The following is a 22,084-nucleotide window of genomic DNA, read 5'->3' on the forward strand; positions in this document are numbered from 1 at the left end:
CCGAATAAGTGTGAAAATCCTGAGTGATGAGAGAGAGAGAAAAGGCTGTAATACCCACAATGCACAGCAGTTTTACATCCGTGTTCATCTTTATATCAACAGACTTCAATCGATCTTTTCCACCTCAGCCAAGTGTAAACACTTTGCTTGTGATAGTTAAGCTCCGCCTTAAAACTTCAAAAGATCAAATACCGACGCCTGCGCTTTAAAAAAAAAAAAACGGTCAGCGGTTTTACAAAGCCTGCCTGGAAATTGAGTAAGAAACGTTAACGGAACACGTTTAAGCACGTGATCAGAAATCCAACGTGTTTATTTCCGTTCAAGCTGTATTTGTTTGTTTACAACAACAACAACAACGTAAAAAACCACGGTTCTGGTCCGTAGTTTCGATTCTGTGTTTCACGTACGATCCGTGTGACCGATTAGCAACGACGGTTACTTTTAGCCCCGCCCCCTACGTACCAGTAAGAACTGCACCGTTGGTGCTTACGTTGAACAGGTGCCCGTTGAAGCATGTTTGTTATTGGAACCATGAGAGCAAACCATTTTTCTCTCACAGCTGTGTTTGATATTTCCGTGATTCGTACCTCCTGGTGTTTGCATCAGTGTGGGGGAGGGGGTGGAGGAAGTGGGAGGGGGAGTCGTGCCTCGATCACAGCTTTTACCGCCTAGCGAACTCTCCTCGCACTTCTTCCTGTCTCTTTGGAAAGCGAACGCACGGCTAGCTGACGTGCTAATATCCGCCTGGTCGACGAAGCCCTCGGTGTTGACGGCGGACGAGTCACTACAGCGCCGGGCTTCGGCCGTCGTTTATAGCGTTAAACCTGCGACTCCTTGAAAAAGTTCCTCTTATTGTGCGGCGTGATCTGGAACAAACACGTATTGTGTTAGTCATGTGTGTAGATATAGTTCTGGCTCATAATGTATATGATGTAATGTGGTGTAATGTTGCAGTTTACTCTGTACACTCCGTTCCATTGTTCTCTGTGTGTGTGTGTGTGTGTGTGTGTGTGTGTGTGCGCACAATGAAGGAAAGACAAAACCCCAAACCCTCAGCACGGCTTGATAAATCGTTATGTCGTTACAGTGTAACGGCTTCCTGGAATCTGTTTTAAAATAAACCCCCCACCGTCCTCCCTCCTCTCCCCCCCCCCCCACCCGTCCCACCATTTCCCCGCGTCCCCCCCCCCCTCCACTCGTCCCACGTCCTCTCATCTGTCTCTGTCTCCTGCAGTCTCTCAGGGAGGCGGCTGTACCGGTTTAACAGCAACAACTGGCGCTACTGCTAACGCGGGTTCCGCCTCCAAGAACAGAGTAGCGCCCGGGGGGGGAGAGAGAGAGAGAGAGAGAGAGAGAACGACAGCAGAGGACGAAAGGAAGGAAAGAGGAGCGACTGTGGTGTGAGATAATGCGAGAGTGAAGTCTGTCCTTGTTATTAGGGAGGAGAAACTCGTCTGGATTATTCGGTTATAGTGGAACGTGGTTTTTGACAAAGGTGTAATCGTTGATGCGTGAAGATTTCTTTTATCTGTAAGGAGACGGTTATGTAGCGTTTATGGAAGGAGTCTCCAGCGCCAGCGCTTTGTAACGGTCAGAGGTAAAGCTGTAAAGGTAACATGAACACTTATTTGTCTTATTCACTTGGAGTGAGGGGAAATGAGAGAGGCTGGTGAGCGTAAAACATCACGTCCAGTGTTCCCGGGATGTGCTCCGGATCCACCGTGACCCCGAGCAGGATAAAGCTCGTCCTGAAGATGCTTTATCCGTAACCATTCCGAAAAAGTTGGGACAGTATGGAAAATGAGTTGAAAACTCGATTCACGCTGTGCTATACTGCACACGTTATTATCGACACGTTATTTGATGTTTTCGTTTGTGAATTTTTCTTTGTTTTTGAAAATGTACACTCATTTCAAACCTGATGGCCGCAACACACTCCCAAAAAGTTGGGACAGTCGACTGTTTAGCGCTGTGTAACGTCAGCTTTTCTTCTAATAACATTTATTAAGCGTTTGGACGCTGAGTGAAGACACCTGTTGGTGAAGTTTAGAAAGTGGAATTTTCCCCTGTTCATCCGTTGTGCGTTTCTTCAGCTGAGCGGCTGTACGAGGACTTCGTCGCCTTATTTTGCGCTTCATGTTGCGCCATACGTTCTCGATGGGAGACGGGTCAGGACTGCAGCAGGCCATGCTCGCACCCACACGCTCTGCTCACGCAACCATGCGCTTGTAGTCCGGGCAGAATGTGGTGTGGCGTTGTCGCTCCAAAATGTGTACATATCCTTCTGCATTAATGCTGCCCTCACAGAAGTTACCCATATCATGGGCACTGACACGCCCCCATACCATGGGCACTGACACGCCACCATACCATGGGCACTGACACGCCACCATACCATGGGCACTGACACGCCCCCATACCACGGGCACTGACACGCCCCCATACCACGGGCACTGACACGCCCCCATACCATGGGCACTGACACGCCACCATACCATGGGCACTGACACGCCCCCATACCACGGGCACTGACACGCCCCCATACCACGGGCACTGACACGCCCCCATACCATGGGCACTGACACCCCCATACCATGGGCACAGACATGCCCCCATACCATGGGCACAGACATGCCCCCATACCATGGGCACTGACACGCCCCCATACCATGGGCACTGACACGCCCCATACCATGGGCACTGACACGCCCCCATACCATGGGCACTGACACGCCCCCATACCATGGGCACTGACACCCCCATACCATGGGCACTGACACGCCCCATACCATGGGCACTGACACGCCCCCATACCATGGGCACTGACACGCCCCCATACCATGGGCACTGACACCCCCATACCATGGGCACTGACACGCCCCATACCATGGGCACTGACACGCCCCCATACCATGGGCACTGACACACCCATACCATGGGCACTGACATGCCCCCACACCATGGGCACTGACACCCCCATACCATGGGCACTGACACACCCCCGTACCATGGGCACTGACACGCCCCCATACCACGGGCACTGACACGCCCCACACCATGACAGACGCTTAGGTAAAACATCAAATACCTTGTCTTTATACGTTTTTTATTTAAATACAAGTCAAAGTACATGTACACGTCACTCATTGTTTTTCTTGAGCATTTTCCATCCTGTCCCAACTTTTTCGGCATTGGGGCTGTGTAATAGAATTGTTCTGTGTAATTTCGAAATGTAAATTCTAAAATGGTGGTCCATTTACGGTTTTCCTACGGAAAAACCAATGGGGGATGCAAACTTTTGCACCCGACTGTATGCCTGATGGATGTGTACATGGCAGATTCAGTGCAGATTTTCCCTCCCCCCTTCCTGCTGCACAGATCTGTGTTTGCAGTGATCACAGCGTTGTTTCAGAAAAAAGAAAAAGAAAAACAAGCGCGTTTCAGATAGTGAGTCAGGGGCTCGGCTGTAAACAGCCGCTTCCAGTCGCTCACGCACACACTGTTCTCATAAAGCTGGATGTGGTACATTTCCTCTGCATGAGTGTGTGTGTGTGTGTGTGTGTGTGTGTGTGTGTGTGTGTGTGTGTGTGTGTGCACGCTTTAAACAACATACCAGACCTGCAGCTACTTAGCCAGGCTTACCCAGCATTAGCCTTGAGGCTTGATAACATCTGGACCGGCTCAGATGCTCAGATCCGTCTTCCTCCCCTCCTGCAGGAAGACTGCCGCAGAGGGATGACGACTCACGCTGCCTTCACTTGCTCCTCAGATGCTCCACGTGCGACGTCATAATCATGAAATCTTTCAGTTCAGTTGTACAGCTAATATTAGCGAGCTAGTTCGCGTGATCCATTGCAGTACGATATAGATTTCTTGTCTTAAAAATAATTTCTGAAGGTTCTGTAATTGAGTACAGTGTGTAAAGCCAACGGCCAATCACTGATCACCATTGATCCTGACAACCAATCACTGATCACCATTGCTCCTGACAACCAATCACTGATCACCATAGTTCCCTTTATGCGACTTTTACAAGTTTTAAGTTCCTATTGAATTCTGGATTCTGATTGGTCAGAAGGTGTTGATTCATTTTCTCGAACAGCAGCTCTGACAGCAGCGCGGCTGCACATCACATGGTTATTGTTTCTATAGTAACCGCTCATTCACAGGGAAAACTGTGTAATCGGTGAAATGGTGGAGTTTTCTGTAAGGAGACATTTACTGCACATTTATGGAAGGAGTCTCCAGCGTCAGAGGTAAAGCTGTAATGTTCTGTTTTCCGACATCTTCAGGACAGAGGAGTTTACGCTTTGAGGTTTTTGGGTTAAATGACAAGCTGCATTTTTGAAGAGCCAACCTCATTCACAGCATAAAATGTAACTAGAATCGGACAAGAAGTACGCCCTGTTCTTTAATAAATACGCCATTGTCATCGTGGGCAGATTGCCGTGGTGTAAGAGGTAACCAGTGTAATTGGTTTGCCGAGAGGAAAGACGGTGGAAAACGTTGCCACGTGTAAGAGGAGGTTAGAGCGTTTGTGATTGCAGACATGTTCGCACGAGTAAGTGTTGCGTGGCGTTTCTGATAGGGCTGGGCGATACGACAAAAATATCATATCGCAATACTTGGACATTTCTACGATACACGATAAACTGTCCGCACGACAGTAGTAAATTAAACAACAACAACAAAAAAAGACGTTAAACCGAGTCCGATGAGACTTTTCTTTAATGCCTAGAAAGACCACGAAGATTCGATTTTTCTAAAAATCCCGTCAAGTCACCGGCATCCATTCGCTACCATTATAATTCGCAAGTACTAAAAACCTAAAAAATACATCACCATACCAACGATATCTCGAAACGAAAAGTGTATCGCAAAATCATTCATCACGATATAGATGTGATCTGGATATATCGCCCGGCCCTGGATTTTTCGGCAATAAAAGAGAAAGAAAAACGCTCATAAGTATCGATATGAGCCTTATCGTACGTTGGTGACGCCACTCGGGTACGAAGCTCCTCCTTTTTCTAAACACCATTTTTAATTTCTGCAAGAGCATAGGAATGTCTCCTCCCGTCTCTTCGCTGTCTCCAGCCCTCCTCCCGTCTCCTCCTCTCGCTTCTCTCCCGGTGGCTGAGGCTCGTCCTTGTTAGAGTACACAGCTCTCTACTGTTTCAGCACACGGCACTGCCTAAAAATAAGCCTCACCGCCCCGCCCCTTTCTGGCCTGGCATCTAACGCTCAGCATGCGAGGCAGGGTAAAGGATACTCAGGATGGGAGAGGAGAAAGCAGATGAGGTGGGAATCCAGGAAGAGAAAGAAGATGAAAAGCAAACAAGTCGTCCGACCCGCTCCCCCCGCCCCCGCCCCCACCCCAAATACAACTTGCATGTAGTTGAACCTGATATTAGGATCAACGAGTCTTGATAGTAGGTATTAAACTGGCACTGTCGGCCTTTCTCCCCCACTCGATACTTTCCTCACATCCCCCAACCAGTTCTTACAGAGCTAATTGTTATCATCGAGCTAATCTCTAAATGTAATGAATCTTCCTGCACGAGACGTGTCTGTCATCTCCACTCCCATCTGTCATCTAATTAACAGCTTGTTTCCGGCTCCACTCTTAAAAACGCTTGAGGAACCTGGGGTTGAAGGAGCCTGACCGGAACCCTTCCTTTAGCGTTCTCAACCATGCTGCATCGCGTCCTATATGACCTCCGGCTCTCCTGACTCAGACCCGGAACGTTCTCCTGGTTTTTGATCTTTTAAACCGTTACTCCTGTCCCGCCTCTCAGCTGTCGGTATTAGAGATGTAGCTCTTGCGTGGTTCAGACGTATCTCACTAACGTCATTTTGTTGTGAAAGGCAAACACAATTATGCGAGTGTGACGAGGCGTTCCCAGGATCAGTCTCCAGCGTTATTTACACGCTCCTCGTGGACCATATCATGCGTCTTATCATAATAACTTACTAGTGTTGCTAGCTTTTGCGACTTGATTTCAAAAAAGAGTGTAGTGACAAAGCTAGTGACTTTTCGAGCAGATGTTAGCGACAGTCCTGCACTCGCGGCTCTCCAGCTCACATCATAGCTGCTGTTTATATGAGTTGAGAGAACGGGTTTATTCAGCTCGCCATTAGTGTGTAAAGCCGGCGGCCAGTCACTGAGCACCATTGTTCTCCAACATCCAGTCACTGATCACCATTGTTCTCCAACATCCAGTCACTGATCACCACTCTTCTCCAACATCCAGTCACTGAGCACCACTGTCCTCCAACATCCAGTCACTGATCACCACTCTTCTCCAACATCCAGTCACTGAGCACCATTGTTCTCCAACATCCAGTCACTGATCACCACTCTTCTCCAACACGCAGTCACTGATCACCACTCTTCTCCAACATCCAGTCACTGATCACCACTCTTCTCCAACATCCAGTCACTGATCACCACTGTCCTCCAACATCCAGTCACTGATCACCACTCTTCTCCAACATCCAGTCACTGATCACCATTGTTCTCCAACATCCAGTCACTGATCACCACTCTTCTTCAACATCCAGTCACTGATCACCACTGTCCTCCAACATCCAGTCACTGATCACCACTGTCCTCCAACATCTAGTCACTGATCACCACTCTTCTCCAACATCCAGTCACTGATCACCACTCTTCAACATCCAGTCACTGATCACCACTCTTCTTCAACATCCAGTCACTGATCACCACTCTTCTCCAACATCCAATCACTGATCACCACTCTTCTCCAACATCCAGTCACTGATCACCACTCTTCTTCAACATCCAGTCACTGATCACCACTCTTCTTCAACATCCAGTCACTGATCACCACTCTTCTTCAACATCCAGTCACTGATCACCACTCTCCTCCAACATCCAGTCACTGATCACCACTCTTCTCCAACATCCAGTCACTGATCACCACTCTTCTCCAACATCCAGTCACTGATCACCACTCTTCAACATCCAGTCACTGATCACCACTCTTCTTCAACATCCAGTCACTGATCACCACTCTTCTCCAACATCCAATCACTGATCACCACTCTTCTCCAACATCCAGTCACTGATCACCACTCTTCTTCAACATCCAGTCACTGATCACCACTCTTCTTCAACATCCAGTCACTGATCACCACTCTTCTTCAACATCCAGTCACTGATCACCACTCTCCTCCAACATCCAGTCACTGATCACCACTCTTCTCCAACATCCAGTCACTGATCACCACTGTCCTCCAACATCCAGTCACTGATCACCACTCTTCTTCAACATCCAGTCACTGATCACCACTCTTCTCCAACATCCAGTCACTGATCACCACTCTTCTTCAACATCCAGTCACTGATCACCACTGTCCTCCAACATCCAGTCACTGATCACCACTCTTCTCCAACATCCAGTCACTGATCACCACTCTTCTTCAACATCCAGTCACTGATCACCACTGTCCTCCAACATCCAGTCACTGATCACCACTCTTCTCCAACATCCAGTCACTGATCACCACTCTTCAACATCCAGTCACTGATCACCACTCTTCTTCAACATCCAGTAACTGATCACCACTCTTCTCCAACATCCAGTCACTGATCACCACTCTTCTTCAACATCCAGTAACTGATCACCACTCTTCTCCAACATCCAGTCACTGATCACCACTCTTCTCCAACATCCAGTCACTGATCACCACTCTTCTCCAACATCCAATCACCATAGTTCCTGACATCCATTCACTAATCACCATTGTTCTCCAACGACCAATCTCTGATCATCATTGTTCATGTCAAAATTTATGTTGTGGAACTTCCTGAGAACAAGTTGGTTCTTGTTCATTCTTGCCCGTTCCCTCACCAGCCTCTCGTCTTTGTGTCTCTTGAAGTTAATAAGACGTAGCGCGCAAACTCGTCTGTCCTAAAGACTTAAACACCGTTTCAGAAAACATAAACGTTAAATAGAAAACTCCGCCCTATCCGTGAGACACGTTTTTAAATACATTTACTTTTAATCTGTTTTTTTTCCCCCCATGAGCTTACTATAAAAACGATATCGCATTAGAAGCAGCACTTTAAACCTAAACCTGACCCTAAAGCTGTCAGACTTCATCAGCGCCGTGGTGTCGAGCAGCTCAACCCGACCCAACCCAACCCGTTCGGATTAAATCCACCGCTCTCGATATTTCACCCCAGAATAAAAAAACAAACGGAGGTCTGCAATATTGTGACATTTAATACGGAACGGTTGATCTTTACACCTCATTTACAAGCAGTAGAATATGTCACCTCTCCTGACGTGTTTGCCAAGTCGCATCATGTGCAGAATATTTGCTTTATGACTCAGATCCTCCTCGCGAAAGGTTATTTAAACACTCGTGGGGTATTAGATTTCGCTCCGTAGTCGCAGAAGTCACGAGATGCCGTTGCTCGATGCAGGGGGCCGTTCTGGTTCTTCTGCGGAATAATTCGGCAGGAAATGATCTGCTGAGAAAGCAAATATGACCGAGCGCTGAAGAGAGAGTAGGAGTGTAGCGCGGCTGTTTTTACTCAAATAAACCGATGCCTCAACATGTCCTCAGACCTTCTTAAAAAGTCACAGAGGGCCAACTGTCAAACACACACACACACACACACACACACACACACATCTCCGAACGTCCTGTTCTCAGAGCTCTTCATTATCCACTTCAGCAGCAGATCAGTTTCAGCCGTCACCCGCGAGCGTTTAGGACCCAAACCGTGCGACTCAAGCCCTGAATGATCATGTCAGATTACGGGTTTCGCGTTACGTCTTTTGGGTTATTACGGCTCTTATGTTCTTTGTTTTGATCCATGTGGTCGAACAACAATAACACAATTGTTAACAATAATTATAAGAATACGATTTCCAACACGCCATGACGAGACTTTTCTTCTTCTTTTTAATTCTTTTTATTTATATATATATACACTGAACAATGTTCTTTATGAGCAGTTCATTCTGGGACTCCGAGCACATCTGCACACAGATGTGTCCTAGGGCTGTAACCGAATACGAAGACATTCTTCCGAACGAACCGATACAGATACGGACACGAACAGGAGGAGCACCGGTTATTTCGGGTTTTTTTTTACTTTTTTATTTATTTTTTTTTGAATGAAAACATGCCAGAAATCAGAACTCACACGCCGTTCTGAGCGTTTAATTAATAACTATAATCGAAACATATATATATATATATTCTGTATGTTTTACATGTTGTTTGTCCTATTAAGAAGTCAAAACAATACGAATTAAATAAAGAAATAATAATGAGATCTGTTGGACCGTTAAAATACCGAAATAAGATCTTGTTCCACGTGAGCACATGAATCCTGTTCAGTTCGTAATAATAATAATAAGAAGAACATCTGGGCACAACGTTATCCTAATAACAGTTAGCGTGGGGGGGTGGGGGGGGGGGTGGGGGGGGGGCAGCCTTGAGCTACATTGTTTTCCAGTCTTGCTATCATCTTCTAAATACAGCTCAACCCTTTCACAGCAGGAGCCTGCAAATGACCTTTAACCTCCACGCCACACTTTACTGCTGGCGAAGTGCAGCCCTGTATTGTCTCGCTGAGCCGGCCGTGAAATCGCCATTTTCCAGCCGGTGGTGCGGCGCTGCGTAATTGATATAATGAGGGGATGTGAGGAAGCGGGACTGGAGGGGGGAGGAACATTTCATTCTGAAACAGACCGTCACTGTCAGCGTCTCTGTTCCACACAGCGTTACCGTATCCATCCTGTTCTCCCAGCTCGTTTCTGACACGGCCCAGCTCCAAGCCTCGTGTAAGAGTGCCTGTTTTGTTTTATGATATGAAGTCTGGATAAAGAGGACTATTGCGCGAGCAGATCAGGAATAAACCTCATGCTGTTTAGTTAACCACGGGCCTCGTTTATCACTCTGTTATCGCAGTATTGTGAGCGGGTGTTGAGAAATGTTCTCGCAGGCCAAAACCGAGCTGAAACCGTCGCTCAGTTTACAAACGTTTCACTGATTTCTTTTGTGTTCGGTCGAATCGTCGTAAACGCCGTCAATTATGTGTTCAGGGCACGTTTAGGTTTAGACACGCCCACAAAACTGTCTAAAAAGCAACGCTGGCAGAGAGCTGAAAATGAGACCTGAACGAAAAGCCGGAGAGCGCCTCCTGAGCGCGGCGAGCTCGAAATCTTCCAATAATACAGTTCACACACCATCTCTACCGTTCTTTTATAGGGTGCCATTACTTTTCCCCCCCTAATCGAACGACTGGTCTTATTTGATTTTCATTCATGGATTTGTTTCGGTGCTGCGTGAGCTCAGGTCGAAAACGTACTCGTGTATCTTGGCTGGTCGCGTAGCAACGACGTACTTGATGGAAGATCGTTTCTAAGCACAAAACAAGATAGAACGTGCGAGTGCTGATGTGAATGTTGCGGTATCCCCAGCCCCCCCCCCCCCCCCCACCCTGAATTATTCACGATTCTTCGTTCACGCCCGAAATCTGAATTGTTAAATTAATGACAGGTTTTGAAATACAGCACGGGGCGACAGTTGCCATATGGCACCAGAGCGGATAAAGCGAGTGTTGCTGCTCGTTCAGGCAGGCCCCTCCCCTCTGGGTGCCTTCTTTGTTAACAGTCATTAAAGCTCGCTTCCTGCCTCTCATTCTCACGTTTCCTGTTGCTCGGTTCATTTTCTACTCGATGGATCGAGGTAGGAATTAATACTCCGAAGCAACGGCGTGACTGTCGTTGACGCGGTAATGGCAGCCTTTCCTCAGAGGCATTAAAGGCGAACACAACATTCCATCGAGGCGGCGTGATTATTTATAACGGATTGTGCTTGGTGAGAAATTAGGGATTAGCATGTTGGATGGATCGAGGTCGAACAGGAAGATAAAGTTTGAAAATCAATGGGATGGTTTTTTTTTTTGGGCAGCTGATGTTTTATCAGGTTCCTTGGATTGTAGGAAGATGCTGTAGATCCTCTTGATGTTTACACATAAAACACTAGAACAGTCTGGATTGAACGTGCTTCTGTGAGACGTCGTAACCCAGCAGGGTTTTTTTTTTCTTTCTTTCTTTTTATGATAGACAGTTTATCCTGGAGTCCCTCAAGGCTCCATCCTCGGTCCGCTTCAGAATACCGAACGAGGCGCGTTATGCCGTTTCACGTTCCCTCGACACTCTTTGGCTGATCTGCGGTGTGCGGCAAAGACAGACCCTGACCCGGGGGCAGTTACGGGTCTTCTGGGGGAGCGGGATTTCTCCTGCCGTTCAGTCACGGGGTCTTAAACTCTGTAAGCCTTCGAACTTCAGCGCAGCAGCAGGACTGTCAGAGGAGAGGGAGAGAGAGCGAGAGAGAGAGTGAGAGAGTGAGAGCAGATCAGGCTGCTTTTAAAATAATGAGGAATGGTGTGTGTGTGTGTGTGTGTGTGTGTGTGTTTGATGGGTCGTTGAGCAATAAATGGGATGCTGTTGTTTTACATTATGAGATGATAATTGTAGTTTTGTGGACTGTAGAGTCTGAGAAGGAGGAAGTGAGAACATGTTTTTTTTCCTCTTTTTTTTTTTTTTTGGTTTGTTACTTTCCCTTCTTTTGCAGTGTCTTCAGAGTGTCTTCAGAAACCTAGCTATCATTTTGCTGTGTGTCAGAGAGAGCGAGAGAGCGAGAGAGACAGACAGAGAGATGAAAGATAGTGTTGACCTTTATGGAAAAGGAAATGGTATTCATCTCTGATCCCTCTTTAGCTCAGTTTGTTCAGATCTGACAGGCGATATCTCGGTATCAGGAGTGGCGAACACATGATGAACTTTTTATACGTTTTATACATTACATACGTATCTGCTTGCTGTTTAACGTTACCAATACATGCATTTTCCAGAGAAATAGCACGTTATAGTCCCGTGTAATGCCATGCAAGACAAGCTCGACGTTAAATAAATGTCAGTCGACACCTTCCGACCGATCCGAGTCCAGACTTCAGCAGCGTGGCGTGGTATAGGATAGAAATAACGCCAATGAGATGCTTTCTCACCGAAATGAAACTAACTAAGGGGATAAGCCTTGTTGAGCTCGTTGCTGCTTTCGTTATGGTCCTGTAGCGTCCGACAGGTGACGTGTACCGCCATCACATCCGAGCGTACGTGTCCCTCTCGTCTTGTAATCGAGATCGATCTGTCCCGGGGCCAGATGGCTTGCCTGAGAACACTGTTTTTCCTTTTAGGCTCCCTCCCATATCCTTAGCTCTGTCCCGCTTATTTATCTAGACTTGAGTGATCTCTCCCAAAGGAATAACGCGATCCCCGTCTTGCCCAGCGTCCCTGAGGAATTGGACTCATTCGTCTTTTGATGGCTCCTGGAGTACTCACGGTAGCCTGACACCTTGCCAGAACGGGTTTCTCCACCACGCTCGGCTCCGTTTTTTTTATCCACAGAAATTCATTTCATTCCGTCGATAGTTTTTTTTTTTTTGCCTGGAATGACTTCTTTTTTTTCTTTTTAAACCTTTTGCCTCGGTGCCGGGAGAGAAGAAAGGCAGCGGCTCTTAATTCGAGCCACAAGGCTGGAGAAGAATAGGACGGCGGGGATGACGCGTCTGCTCGTTATCTGCCGTCTCTGAGTTCGACTCGAGAGCGCGGGGACACGTGTCTGCTTCTTTTGTCGAGCCGGACCCTGAATCAGCGCCGGAGACTGGGCCTATTCATGGCTGTCCACAAGGCAGCTATTGAGAGCTCTTGTCTTGCCGGCGCTCATTATCTGCATTGTTGCATGGCGTTACACTTCATTTTGGCCCGGACCGCTAGAAGGACATCACAAAAGCCTGCAGTGTCAGCGAGGCCATTCTGTCAGCGCAGTGTCCATGTCCCTCAGGCTCCGGAGGTATTTTTCCATTTAGTCCACATCAAAGCCTCTCGGTACACACCTGTTGTCTTTGTGCGACTGTTCCAGAACATGGAAAATACATAATAGCATCTTAAATAATATGTACCTCATCCATAACCTGTTATGAGCTACCACATGGAAACACAACTGCATGTGCTGGAACGGGAAAATCGTCCATCCTGAGGTGGCGTGACAGGAAGTGGTTGTTTTCCCAAAAAAAAATCACACGTCCCGAGGTGTTTTATTGCTTTTATACCGCTAGCGATTTGCACGCACTTTTTTTCATCCGTTACGTTTAATGTTGTTGGGCGTCTGTGAAGCAAGTCGGTTCTTCTTTCTTTTGAAGTTAAACATAAAAGCACAGTCCTGAAGATGGTGGAAAACTTCTCTCCGACTGCTACAAAGCGCTGACACTGGAGACTCCTTCCATAAATGGGAAATAAACGGCATCGCCTATTAATCCATACGGATTTTGTAGCACGTTCGCCGGACCTGTGTACCTGTGTACCCGTACCTCTGAACGAGCCGTTACTATAGAAACGATAACGGGTTAGAAGGAGCGCATTGATATAAACCTTTTCAATGACTCATCACGGATCAGATTTGGAAATCCAGCAGCACTGTGGTATAAAAATGTTTGCTTGCGTCGCGTTGTTGTGTACGATGAATGCAGTTCACGCAGCGTGCTTTGTGTGTCTTGTTTTATTTATTATCATTATTTATTTATTTATTTATTTATGCTCGAGGCAGTGTAAAGCAGGTGTGTTTAGGGTTTCTTGGACGTTTCGTGTGGCTCGGGTTCACGCACTCGTCCTACTAGTTCGAGCCTGTCTGAGCCGGAGTCGTTCCTCCTCAACCCTTTTGTGTGGCTTTCTTTTTTATTTGCTTTGCATTTTCCCATCCTTTATTTTGTCGTTATTTTCAGCGCTCAGTAGTTAGCTCTCTAACTGCCCGAATCCAGTTAGCTCCTTTCACACGCTGCTCTCCCGATAATGCCGCTTTTGTTCGAAGTGGCTGGTGAGTTCAGGCAGTAATTATTATGCGTGCGTCACCTCGCTGCCGTTCCCTCGGCCTACGTCGTCTCATAGCCCTGTACTCAGACTGAAAACACGCCAGTCGAGTGCTGAGCTTAGACTGAAGAACCTCTCCATGGGGTTTACCCTCACATCTGCCCACCTGCTCTCTGCAGATGACTCAGACAGACATTGGAAGTTAGGATTCTTAACCCACACGTGCTCACTGTAGATATTTGCAGATGTTGGAGAAGATCCGTAATTCAAACCCAAAGCCCAGATCGGACATAGACGTGCTCTTTGGAGGCTTATAAAAAGTTTGTCGTGGGAATATTGACCCAGGTTTAGATCCAGCCTTGCTCCTCGACATCTACCGTACCATCAAGACTGGATTTCAGCCTTCCAGAATGCTTCCTGAGATCATTGAGGTGCTTTTTGGAGGCTTGTATACGCTTTTGTGACAGGAGTGGTGACCCATTGGTTTTTAGATTACTTCTGGACATCTGCCATTTTGCAGGGCATAATATCCAGCTTTGCTCCTGGATGTCTAACATCTTGCAGGGGTTTAGGTCCCGCCTTACTTCTGGTTGTTTGCCATGTTGCAAAGGTCTAAATCCAGCCTTACTCCTGAATGTCTAGCATCTTGTAGAGGTTTCGATCCTGTCTTACTCCTGAACGTCTACCATCTGGTACGGGTCTAAATCCAATCCAGTCTTGCTCCTCTATCATCTCAAATTGATGCCAGCCTTGCTCATGGAAATTTACCATTCTGCAGAAGTTTATGTCCAGCCCTGCTGCTGGAAATCTGCCATCTCACAGGGGTTTAGATCCACCTTACTCTTGGATGTGTGCCATCTCACAGGGGTTTAGATCCACCTTACTCTTGGATGTGTGCCATCTCACAGGGGTTTAGATCCACCTTACTCTTGGATGTGTGCCATCTCACAGGGGTTTAGATCCACCTTACTCTTAGATGTGTGCCATCTCACAGGGGTTTAGATCCACCTTACTCTTGGATGTGTGCCATCTCACAGGGGTTTAGATCCACCTTACTCTAAGATGTCTGTCAATTTGCAAGTGTTTGGATCCAGCCTTGATTCTTGGAAAGGTTTATCTAGTGCTACGCTTTCAAAAAATGTCTGAGTCTTGCACAATTGAAATAATTCAGATCAACACATAAACTAATCCCATGTAATGAACTTCTAGGATCTCATTATTTTTTACATGTATGTTATTTCACCAGGGTTTGGGCAGGTGTGTGATCCGCTGACCTAGAGAAACCCCTGGTGATTCCTCACGGTAGTCCTTCAGATCTCTTGTGATTGACTTGAGGAGCTGGGCCTTGCTATGGCGTCCTTGTCTGGGTGTCTGTGCAAGTGTACTACTGAAGCATATTTTCTGTTGTTTTTGTTGTTTTTTTTCTCTCCCATAAATAAATGTTACATATGTGCTGTTTGGATTCGTAGCTTGTCACGCCGGTATTCATGCCGAGCGTCTCGGCGTGGGCAAAGAGGAAGTCTCGTCTCGCCTTCTCAGACCTGTATCTGGTTGCAAGTAGAACACCGCGTGCCTCTACAGCTTGGAATCCGCACGGCGTAGTTCTTTCTCTACCTCGATATCTTCCGACTCTAAGCGTTCTGACAAACTGTCTGGCCGCACTGAACAATGCGTTCATCTCAGTGAGCGCTCGAGACATGAAACGCGCCTGCAGAGCTCAATCCTACCGCGTCTCGGGTTCGTTCTTCGTACAGATTCTTGGCACTATCGCCTAAAATCCGTTGCTTAATCGACAGAAACGTCAACGAATCGCAGTGAGACGTCCTAACGAGCGCGCCGGACTGTAAAAGGGCCTCCGATATGTAGATCTGTGTTGGAGTTTAATCATGCAGATTTACGTCCAGGGTGTTTTTACACTCGGGTGGAGTGTGTGAGTTTATACCCGGGATAGATTTTCGGGTTCCTTTAAAAGCAAGGCGTCGTTATCGGCGGTTTATTTTTGCACAGATGTACGGATTCCTTTCAAATTTCTGGATTTCGATTGCACGATCCTATCTATTCAGAATTTTCTCACGTCGTTACACTACGGAAATTCCTTGACGGCTCTTCTTAACGTTTATTTAATTAGCGTCTCTTTACCAGCGGTTCGATCAAATGGAGCCTCTCGATCAAAGCCACTGGCTTATATACAAAAATAAGTCTCGTCGCTACATATACCGAGAATTTGTCCTGCCTCATCAGCAGGCCGCAACGTGACTCCTCCCACAATACCAGGAACGTATGATCGTATTCATATAGTCTTGAGACCAGTGAGACCTCAGTTCCAGGGCGGGGAAAAAAACTCAACTAACAGATGTGTTTAAAAGCTTATAAGACTCCTGATTGGAGCAACTCGGCCGATCGTCGAGAGATCATGACCAGAGAAGAAGCTCGAAACGATACGGTGGCTTCACAAGCTAGCTTTCTCCGTTCCTTTGGTAGATGTCATGTGATAGTGGAGAGCTAGCTAGTGGGTGTGGCTTAGCGATGACCAAACTGATGATGACTGGGGCGCACATAGTTAAACATGTGGCGATTTAAAGGACATTCAAGACCAGACTTGAATAACGTCTTTTCTTATAATGAGGTGTGTGTACGATGTCCAGGGGTGCAGACACATCAGTACCCCTCCCCCGTAAGACATTTCGGCGCTCGAGTGTTCTGAAAACTAGCTCTTCTGCAGGTCAGGATGCTCTCAGAACGAGAAAAGGCAGGAATGCGAGCGCTGAAGGCGAGCAGATTCGGTTCACAGCTGAGGAACGTCGCCTTGACAGCATCTCGCCGACTCCGAGGCTCCTCGCTTCTTCCTGGCCGGGTTTTGGCAGTTGCTTCTTTTCTTTCATCTTTCGCTCTGCCTTTCCCTTCTTCTTTCACATCTCGTCACCTTTCGTATTCCTCTCCCCGTCGTTCTCGAGCGCTCGCGTTTGCTCTGTCGTCCTCTCTGTTTGTTTTTTTCTCTCCTCGGTAGGTAGAGAGGTGTGGCTCACGCCCACAGCTCCAGCCGACGCGTGTTAACGTCGCGCCTCATGCGATAATGAATCCGTAGGTGTTTTTGATGGCACTTTTCGGAGCGACGCCGCTTCTTCCTTCTTCCGTTTACGCGACGTAGAGAGGAACGCGACACAAAACGGGCTCTGTCCTCCAGGGAGATCATGGATACTTGTGTAGGTTTGGCTTTTTATGGCAGCCGGGGGGAACGGTATGAACAGTTTGTGGTGTGCTGGCCACAGTGCTGGGAAATCCCTGTGTAACAGTGCTCAGGATATCAGGATATCTGCTTCCTGTTTTCAACATGGTATCTAACACTAGGGTGACACAATCATATTCTGTGTAAGAGACGGTTATTATGGACTGTTTCCCTGTAAACTTCTCCAGTTTGTCCTGTTGCCAGGTGCGTTTCTCAGTTCAGATAGCGTGGTATACGGGGATGTTTTTATCCACATCATGACTCTTTCCGGTTTTCTTATCATTGTATATCAACAGTGTTGTTGCGAGTAGCAGGAACCGTTTGCTTCCTCAAAACTCCCGGGTCAGCGGTTTGATCCTGAGCTCGGGTTCCTGTCTGTGCGGTTTCGTATGTTCTCAGGGTTCTCCGGTTTCCTCCCACCTCTCAGAAACACGCTGGTACGTGGACTAGCGACGCTAAATCGACCCTAAATTGTGAATCAATGAGTGTGTACGGTGCCTTCATGAGGGCGCAGGAATAGACTCCAGGTCCACTGCCATATTTTGTCGAGAATAGCGTCACGTTATTACAAGATAAACATGAAGTCGTTACGAGAAACGCATGACGTTAGAATGAGAACAGCGCCGTGTCGTAACGAGAAACGCATCACGTCGCTACCAGAGAATGACGAGCAGCTCAGGTGAAAGAATTCGACAAGCATGGGGCAAAATTTCACCCAATTCCGTCGCTGTTTTTCCATTTTCTCATAATAACGTGACGTTCTTTTCTCGTCCAAATGAACCGATGGAGTTTATCTCTACACGGCGGGAAATGAGATGAAAATCTCCCCTGGAAAATCCTCTAATGAACATGCCGCGCGACGGACACCGTTTTGACACGCAGCAGCACTCCGTCGTAGACGCCCAATCCGTCTCCAGCGAACGTTTCTCATCTTTCCTCACGTAAGCCTGTTGAAATATTATGAGGTAGACGTTTAAATCCCCGATTTGGGAACTATTTGGAGACGTAGTTCGCTAGCTTACTTTGGTAAGAATAGAAAGCTTTCCGGAAAGTTCCACCGGACGTCCGGATCAGACCGATTATCGAGTAGGGGTGCGACGGAACACACGTTACTCACGGTTTGTATCGTATTACGGTTTCTGAGTCACGGAATCGGATTAAAAAAGTCTTTCGTTCTACGGCGGCGATTAACCCGCGAGTCACGTGCCTGCTGAACCGTGGGGCGGGGTCTGTACGGATCGACGACGCTCTGTTACACCCCTATTATCACGTCTGAGCACTCGAGTGATACAGCTGAGGTTGAGGAACTGTAAACGATACGGACATTCCTGACGCTTTGTTTTGTTTTGTTTTTACAGAAATCTATTCCGCGTACAGCCTTTAGGAGATGGGCGTCGTGTTTCTGGCCACAAGCGAGAGGTTGGAAGTGCGACTTGACTCTCCACTGAGACTCCGCGCTCATCACCCATGGTGAGTTTGAGTTCGGCAGTTTCTCAGGCTCTCTGAGGCTGAAGGCTCATACCTGTTCAGATTACTCTGCTTTCTCTTTAATGTCAAGCTCAGTAGTCGAAACAGAGTTCTCGTTGTGCAAGTAACAGATGTGCTCTGCGTGCTAACTGGCACTCGCGATCGGCTGGCGTCGCTCGGCTCAACGGAGGAGGAAGGAAAGCCGTCTTTCACCCTGAATTATACTGCTTTGGGAATTCAAAATTCCACTCTTTCTGTCAAACCCGTGTCAGGGATTAAACCTGTGTTCCTTTAGAGATTATTGGTCCCCACAAGCAGGTGTACAAACTCAGCGTGATGCTGCTGCGGAAATTACACCGAGAAAGACTGGTTTTGTCATGTCACAGCCAACCAGTGACTACATTTCCCATCCTGCACTGCGGCCTACAAACATGGCCGCCATGGACTACATTTCCCAGAACGCTCATGCACACCTGCATCCCATCTCACACACAATCACACCACAGTATAAACAGACTGCTCGTACACAATCGCTTTGTGAAGTATCGAGTGTTATCACCGTACCCAGCGTTTGTACCCTGTTCCTCGTTTTCTTTCATGTTCGTTGATCGTGTTCCTCGTTCTCGATTCTCGCCTCGTTTATGCTCGTTTTATTGTAGATCTCTTAACCCATTGCCTGTTTTTGACCACGTTATTGTCTCATGATTTGGATTTGTCTACCCGTCTCTCTCTTTTTATCTTATCTGCACGTGCGTCCGTCCTAACCTCCATCACGTGGAACACGCGACGGGTTTGTTTTCCGCCAGCGCCTGTGTTCAAACTGTCGGTCTGAAATGTCCGTCACACGGAGGTTCGAGGTTTATAGGGGACCTCCGTTAACAGGAGCGTGACCTCGTTAACGTGTTCGGGAGCAGTAAAGCTCTGAGGAGACGATGACGTGTCTGTTCGAGTCGAAGGAAACTCGTGAATCTGAAGGGCAAGAGGGTCACGTCCGAGCTGTAGCAGTTACAAGCACACCAGTGTTACAGGTTTCAACACGATCCTCAATTCCTCGTACAGCATCAGAATAAACCGTAACCATGGCCTTACGTGGTTCCTCAGCGAGCACCTGGGTTGCTGTTGCATGACGTATGACCCTTTCGTGCCCTTTCGCTACTCGTCCAAGCTAACGACCTTGAAAAAGTTCTGCGATGGAAATCAGCCGGACTCCATAAAATCCACAGGGTCGGCGTTTTACGCGGCGTACAGTCCTGCGCCGTTCATTCCGGTCCGTCCGGCGCAGGACCGGCCGCGCCTCCGAGGAGCTCCGCCCCACAGAGTTCATCCTGAGTGCGGCCGTCCGACGCGTACGCTTCCTGAGAGGGAAGAAAAAACGATTTCAGTCCAGCCGTTTGGTTTATCGATGAGCGTTGTTGAAAACCGTTTGAGGTTGAAAAGTGACGTTTAAGTGCTTGTGCGAAGAGAAGGGAAGCGTGTTTTGTTTCCTGCGTTTTTAATCCCGACCCAGATTGTTTACACGTGAACATCTGTAGAAACTCTTTAAAGGCGAACGCTTTTAACGAGCTCGTTTTGGCGTGTGGTTCTGTCGTGCGCGGGCCGTTCCCTGCGGCGAGGCCGTTTCAGCCTGTGTTCTTTCAGTACTCTGTTGAAGCGGGGGTTAATAGTTGAACATTCCCCGGCGACTCATGGTAAACTCAGTGTTCTGTTAAGGCCCCGTGTTCTGTCCGTCCACGAAGCAGCTGCATGACCGTGATGCTGTGTTTTTCTTTCCGTTTGTCTTTTCTTTTTTTTTTTTTTATAACGCGTCAGTAGTATAGCAGCAACGGGAAGTGTGACACGAAGCCTCGGACACTGTTCACGAGCGTAGAAACAGGAGCACAGCCAGGGATTATGGAGGATTATTTCCTTTTGATCTGCTCCAGAACAGGATGACTGCATTGAGGAAATGAGAAAAGAATCAAAGCTGCTACATTATTCTACCCTTTTTTCCCCCCCTTATTTATTTATTTTTTTTCCTCTTCGCCTCGGTTTCCAGGTGCGTTTTCTGTCAGAACGGAATAAATGGAAAGAAAGATTTGAGAACGTAAATGCCGACACTAGCGGCGTGCTAAATTGTTTAATGTAATTTTTTTCCAGTTATGTCACACGCCACACTCGGGCCGTTTTGAGACCGTTAGGGACCGGACGGAATCGGATAACGCCGATGTCTGACGTAGTTTACGGTCTTAACGCTTAATAAATTGTAAACAGTTGTAAAGAAGTGACGATTAGAGCTGATACGTTCCATCCCAGTTCTCCGTACCCTTTATTACAGCCCTAACGCTAGGCTAATGGCTAATAGCCTTCGCTAATGCCGTCCCGTCATGGCGTGCGCTTCCTGCAGACTCGCTGTTCTCTAAAGACGCTTAACGGCGTGGAACGCTTCGCCACGTCTCCGGGACTATTTATTTATTTATTTATTTATTTATTTATTTATTTTCTTCTCGGCTGCTCGGCTACGACACGCGCCGCGGTCATGAAGCTACTTATGCCGAGCTCTTTAAGTCACGACATCTGTTTCAACCGTGTCGCCTCTTAATCGCCTCCATATTTTCCGGAGATCTATCGACGTGAGCCGTTACAGCTGTTAGAGGAGAACGGCGAGAGGGTTTCTCTGTGATTGCACCGAGCGCGTTCGGCTCTCCTCGTGCTGATTTATCTACAGCAGCGCTCTATGACAGATGGATCGTATCGACACGTTAATCGATGTGGTTATTATTCATATTATATAATAATAATAATAATAATAAAAAACCCCTGGCAGGTGGATCCATGAGTGTCGATGATGATATCGGATCACGGCCTGTTTCGGTTCCTGGACGTAAAGCGAGAACATGCAGGAGGACTCGCGCATCACGCTGCCTTCGGTGAGGAGTGAACCGCACCATGTTGTGCTGCTGTAGGAAATAACCGGCGTGATGCGCGGCGTTACTGTTAGCGCCTTTTTCTTTCCCTCTCTCCTTTCTTCTCTTTTTTTTTCCTTTATCTTGAAGCTACTAAGACAGAAACAAACAAACAAACAAACAAGCGCAGCATGTGTACGCGTAAACTCCTGAGTCCTGAAGATGTCGGAAAACCTGACGGTTAACGTTACACCTCGGACTGGTTCAAAGCGCTGACGCTGGAGACTCCTTCCGTAAATGTCCAATAAGATCAGTGTATATTGTGCATATTAGTAATTTGTTCTGCGTCTGATCAGAAAAGCTGTTTGATATTTCTGTAAATGTAATAAAGATGGGAAACCTAAACATGATGTATTCAAAAGAGAAAAGTGTTCATGTTAGGTCAATTAGCTAATTCATTGAAAAACGATTCATTCATTGCGGAATGTTCCGAAGAGTCACGGATTTGTGAGCTTGGAAATTTTTTACTCAGCAAGAGCTCGAGTCCAGGAAGACTCGAACCCAGACTCGAGTCTGTAAGTGGCGGTGACGTT

General features: G+C 47.3%; 1 protein-coding gene across 2 annotated transcripts in view; it reads left to right on the top strand.

The window, feature by feature from the left end:
- The window catches only part of tanc2a (tetratricopeptide repeat, ankyrin repeat and coiled-coil containing 2a), a 131,477-nt gene that overhangs the window by 15,742 nt on the left and 93,651 nt on the right, over nt 1–22,084 (top strand). For both annotated transcript variants that reach the window (XM_053613353.1, XM_053613354.1), the window contains exon 2: nt 18,501–18,612. The gene's annotated coding sequence lies outside the window, so the exon portion shown is untranslated. The remainder of the gene's footprint in view (nt 1–18,500; nt 18,613–22,084) is intronic.

The sequence above is a fragment of the Ictalurus furcatus genome, chromosome 24, assembly GCF_023375685.1.
Source record: "Ictalurus furcatus strain D&B chromosome 24, Billie_1.0, whole genome shotgun sequence".
Classification (NCBI taxonomy): domain Eukaryota; kingdom Metazoa; phylum Chordata; class Actinopteri; order Siluriformes; family Ictaluridae; genus Ictalurus; species Ictalurus furcatus.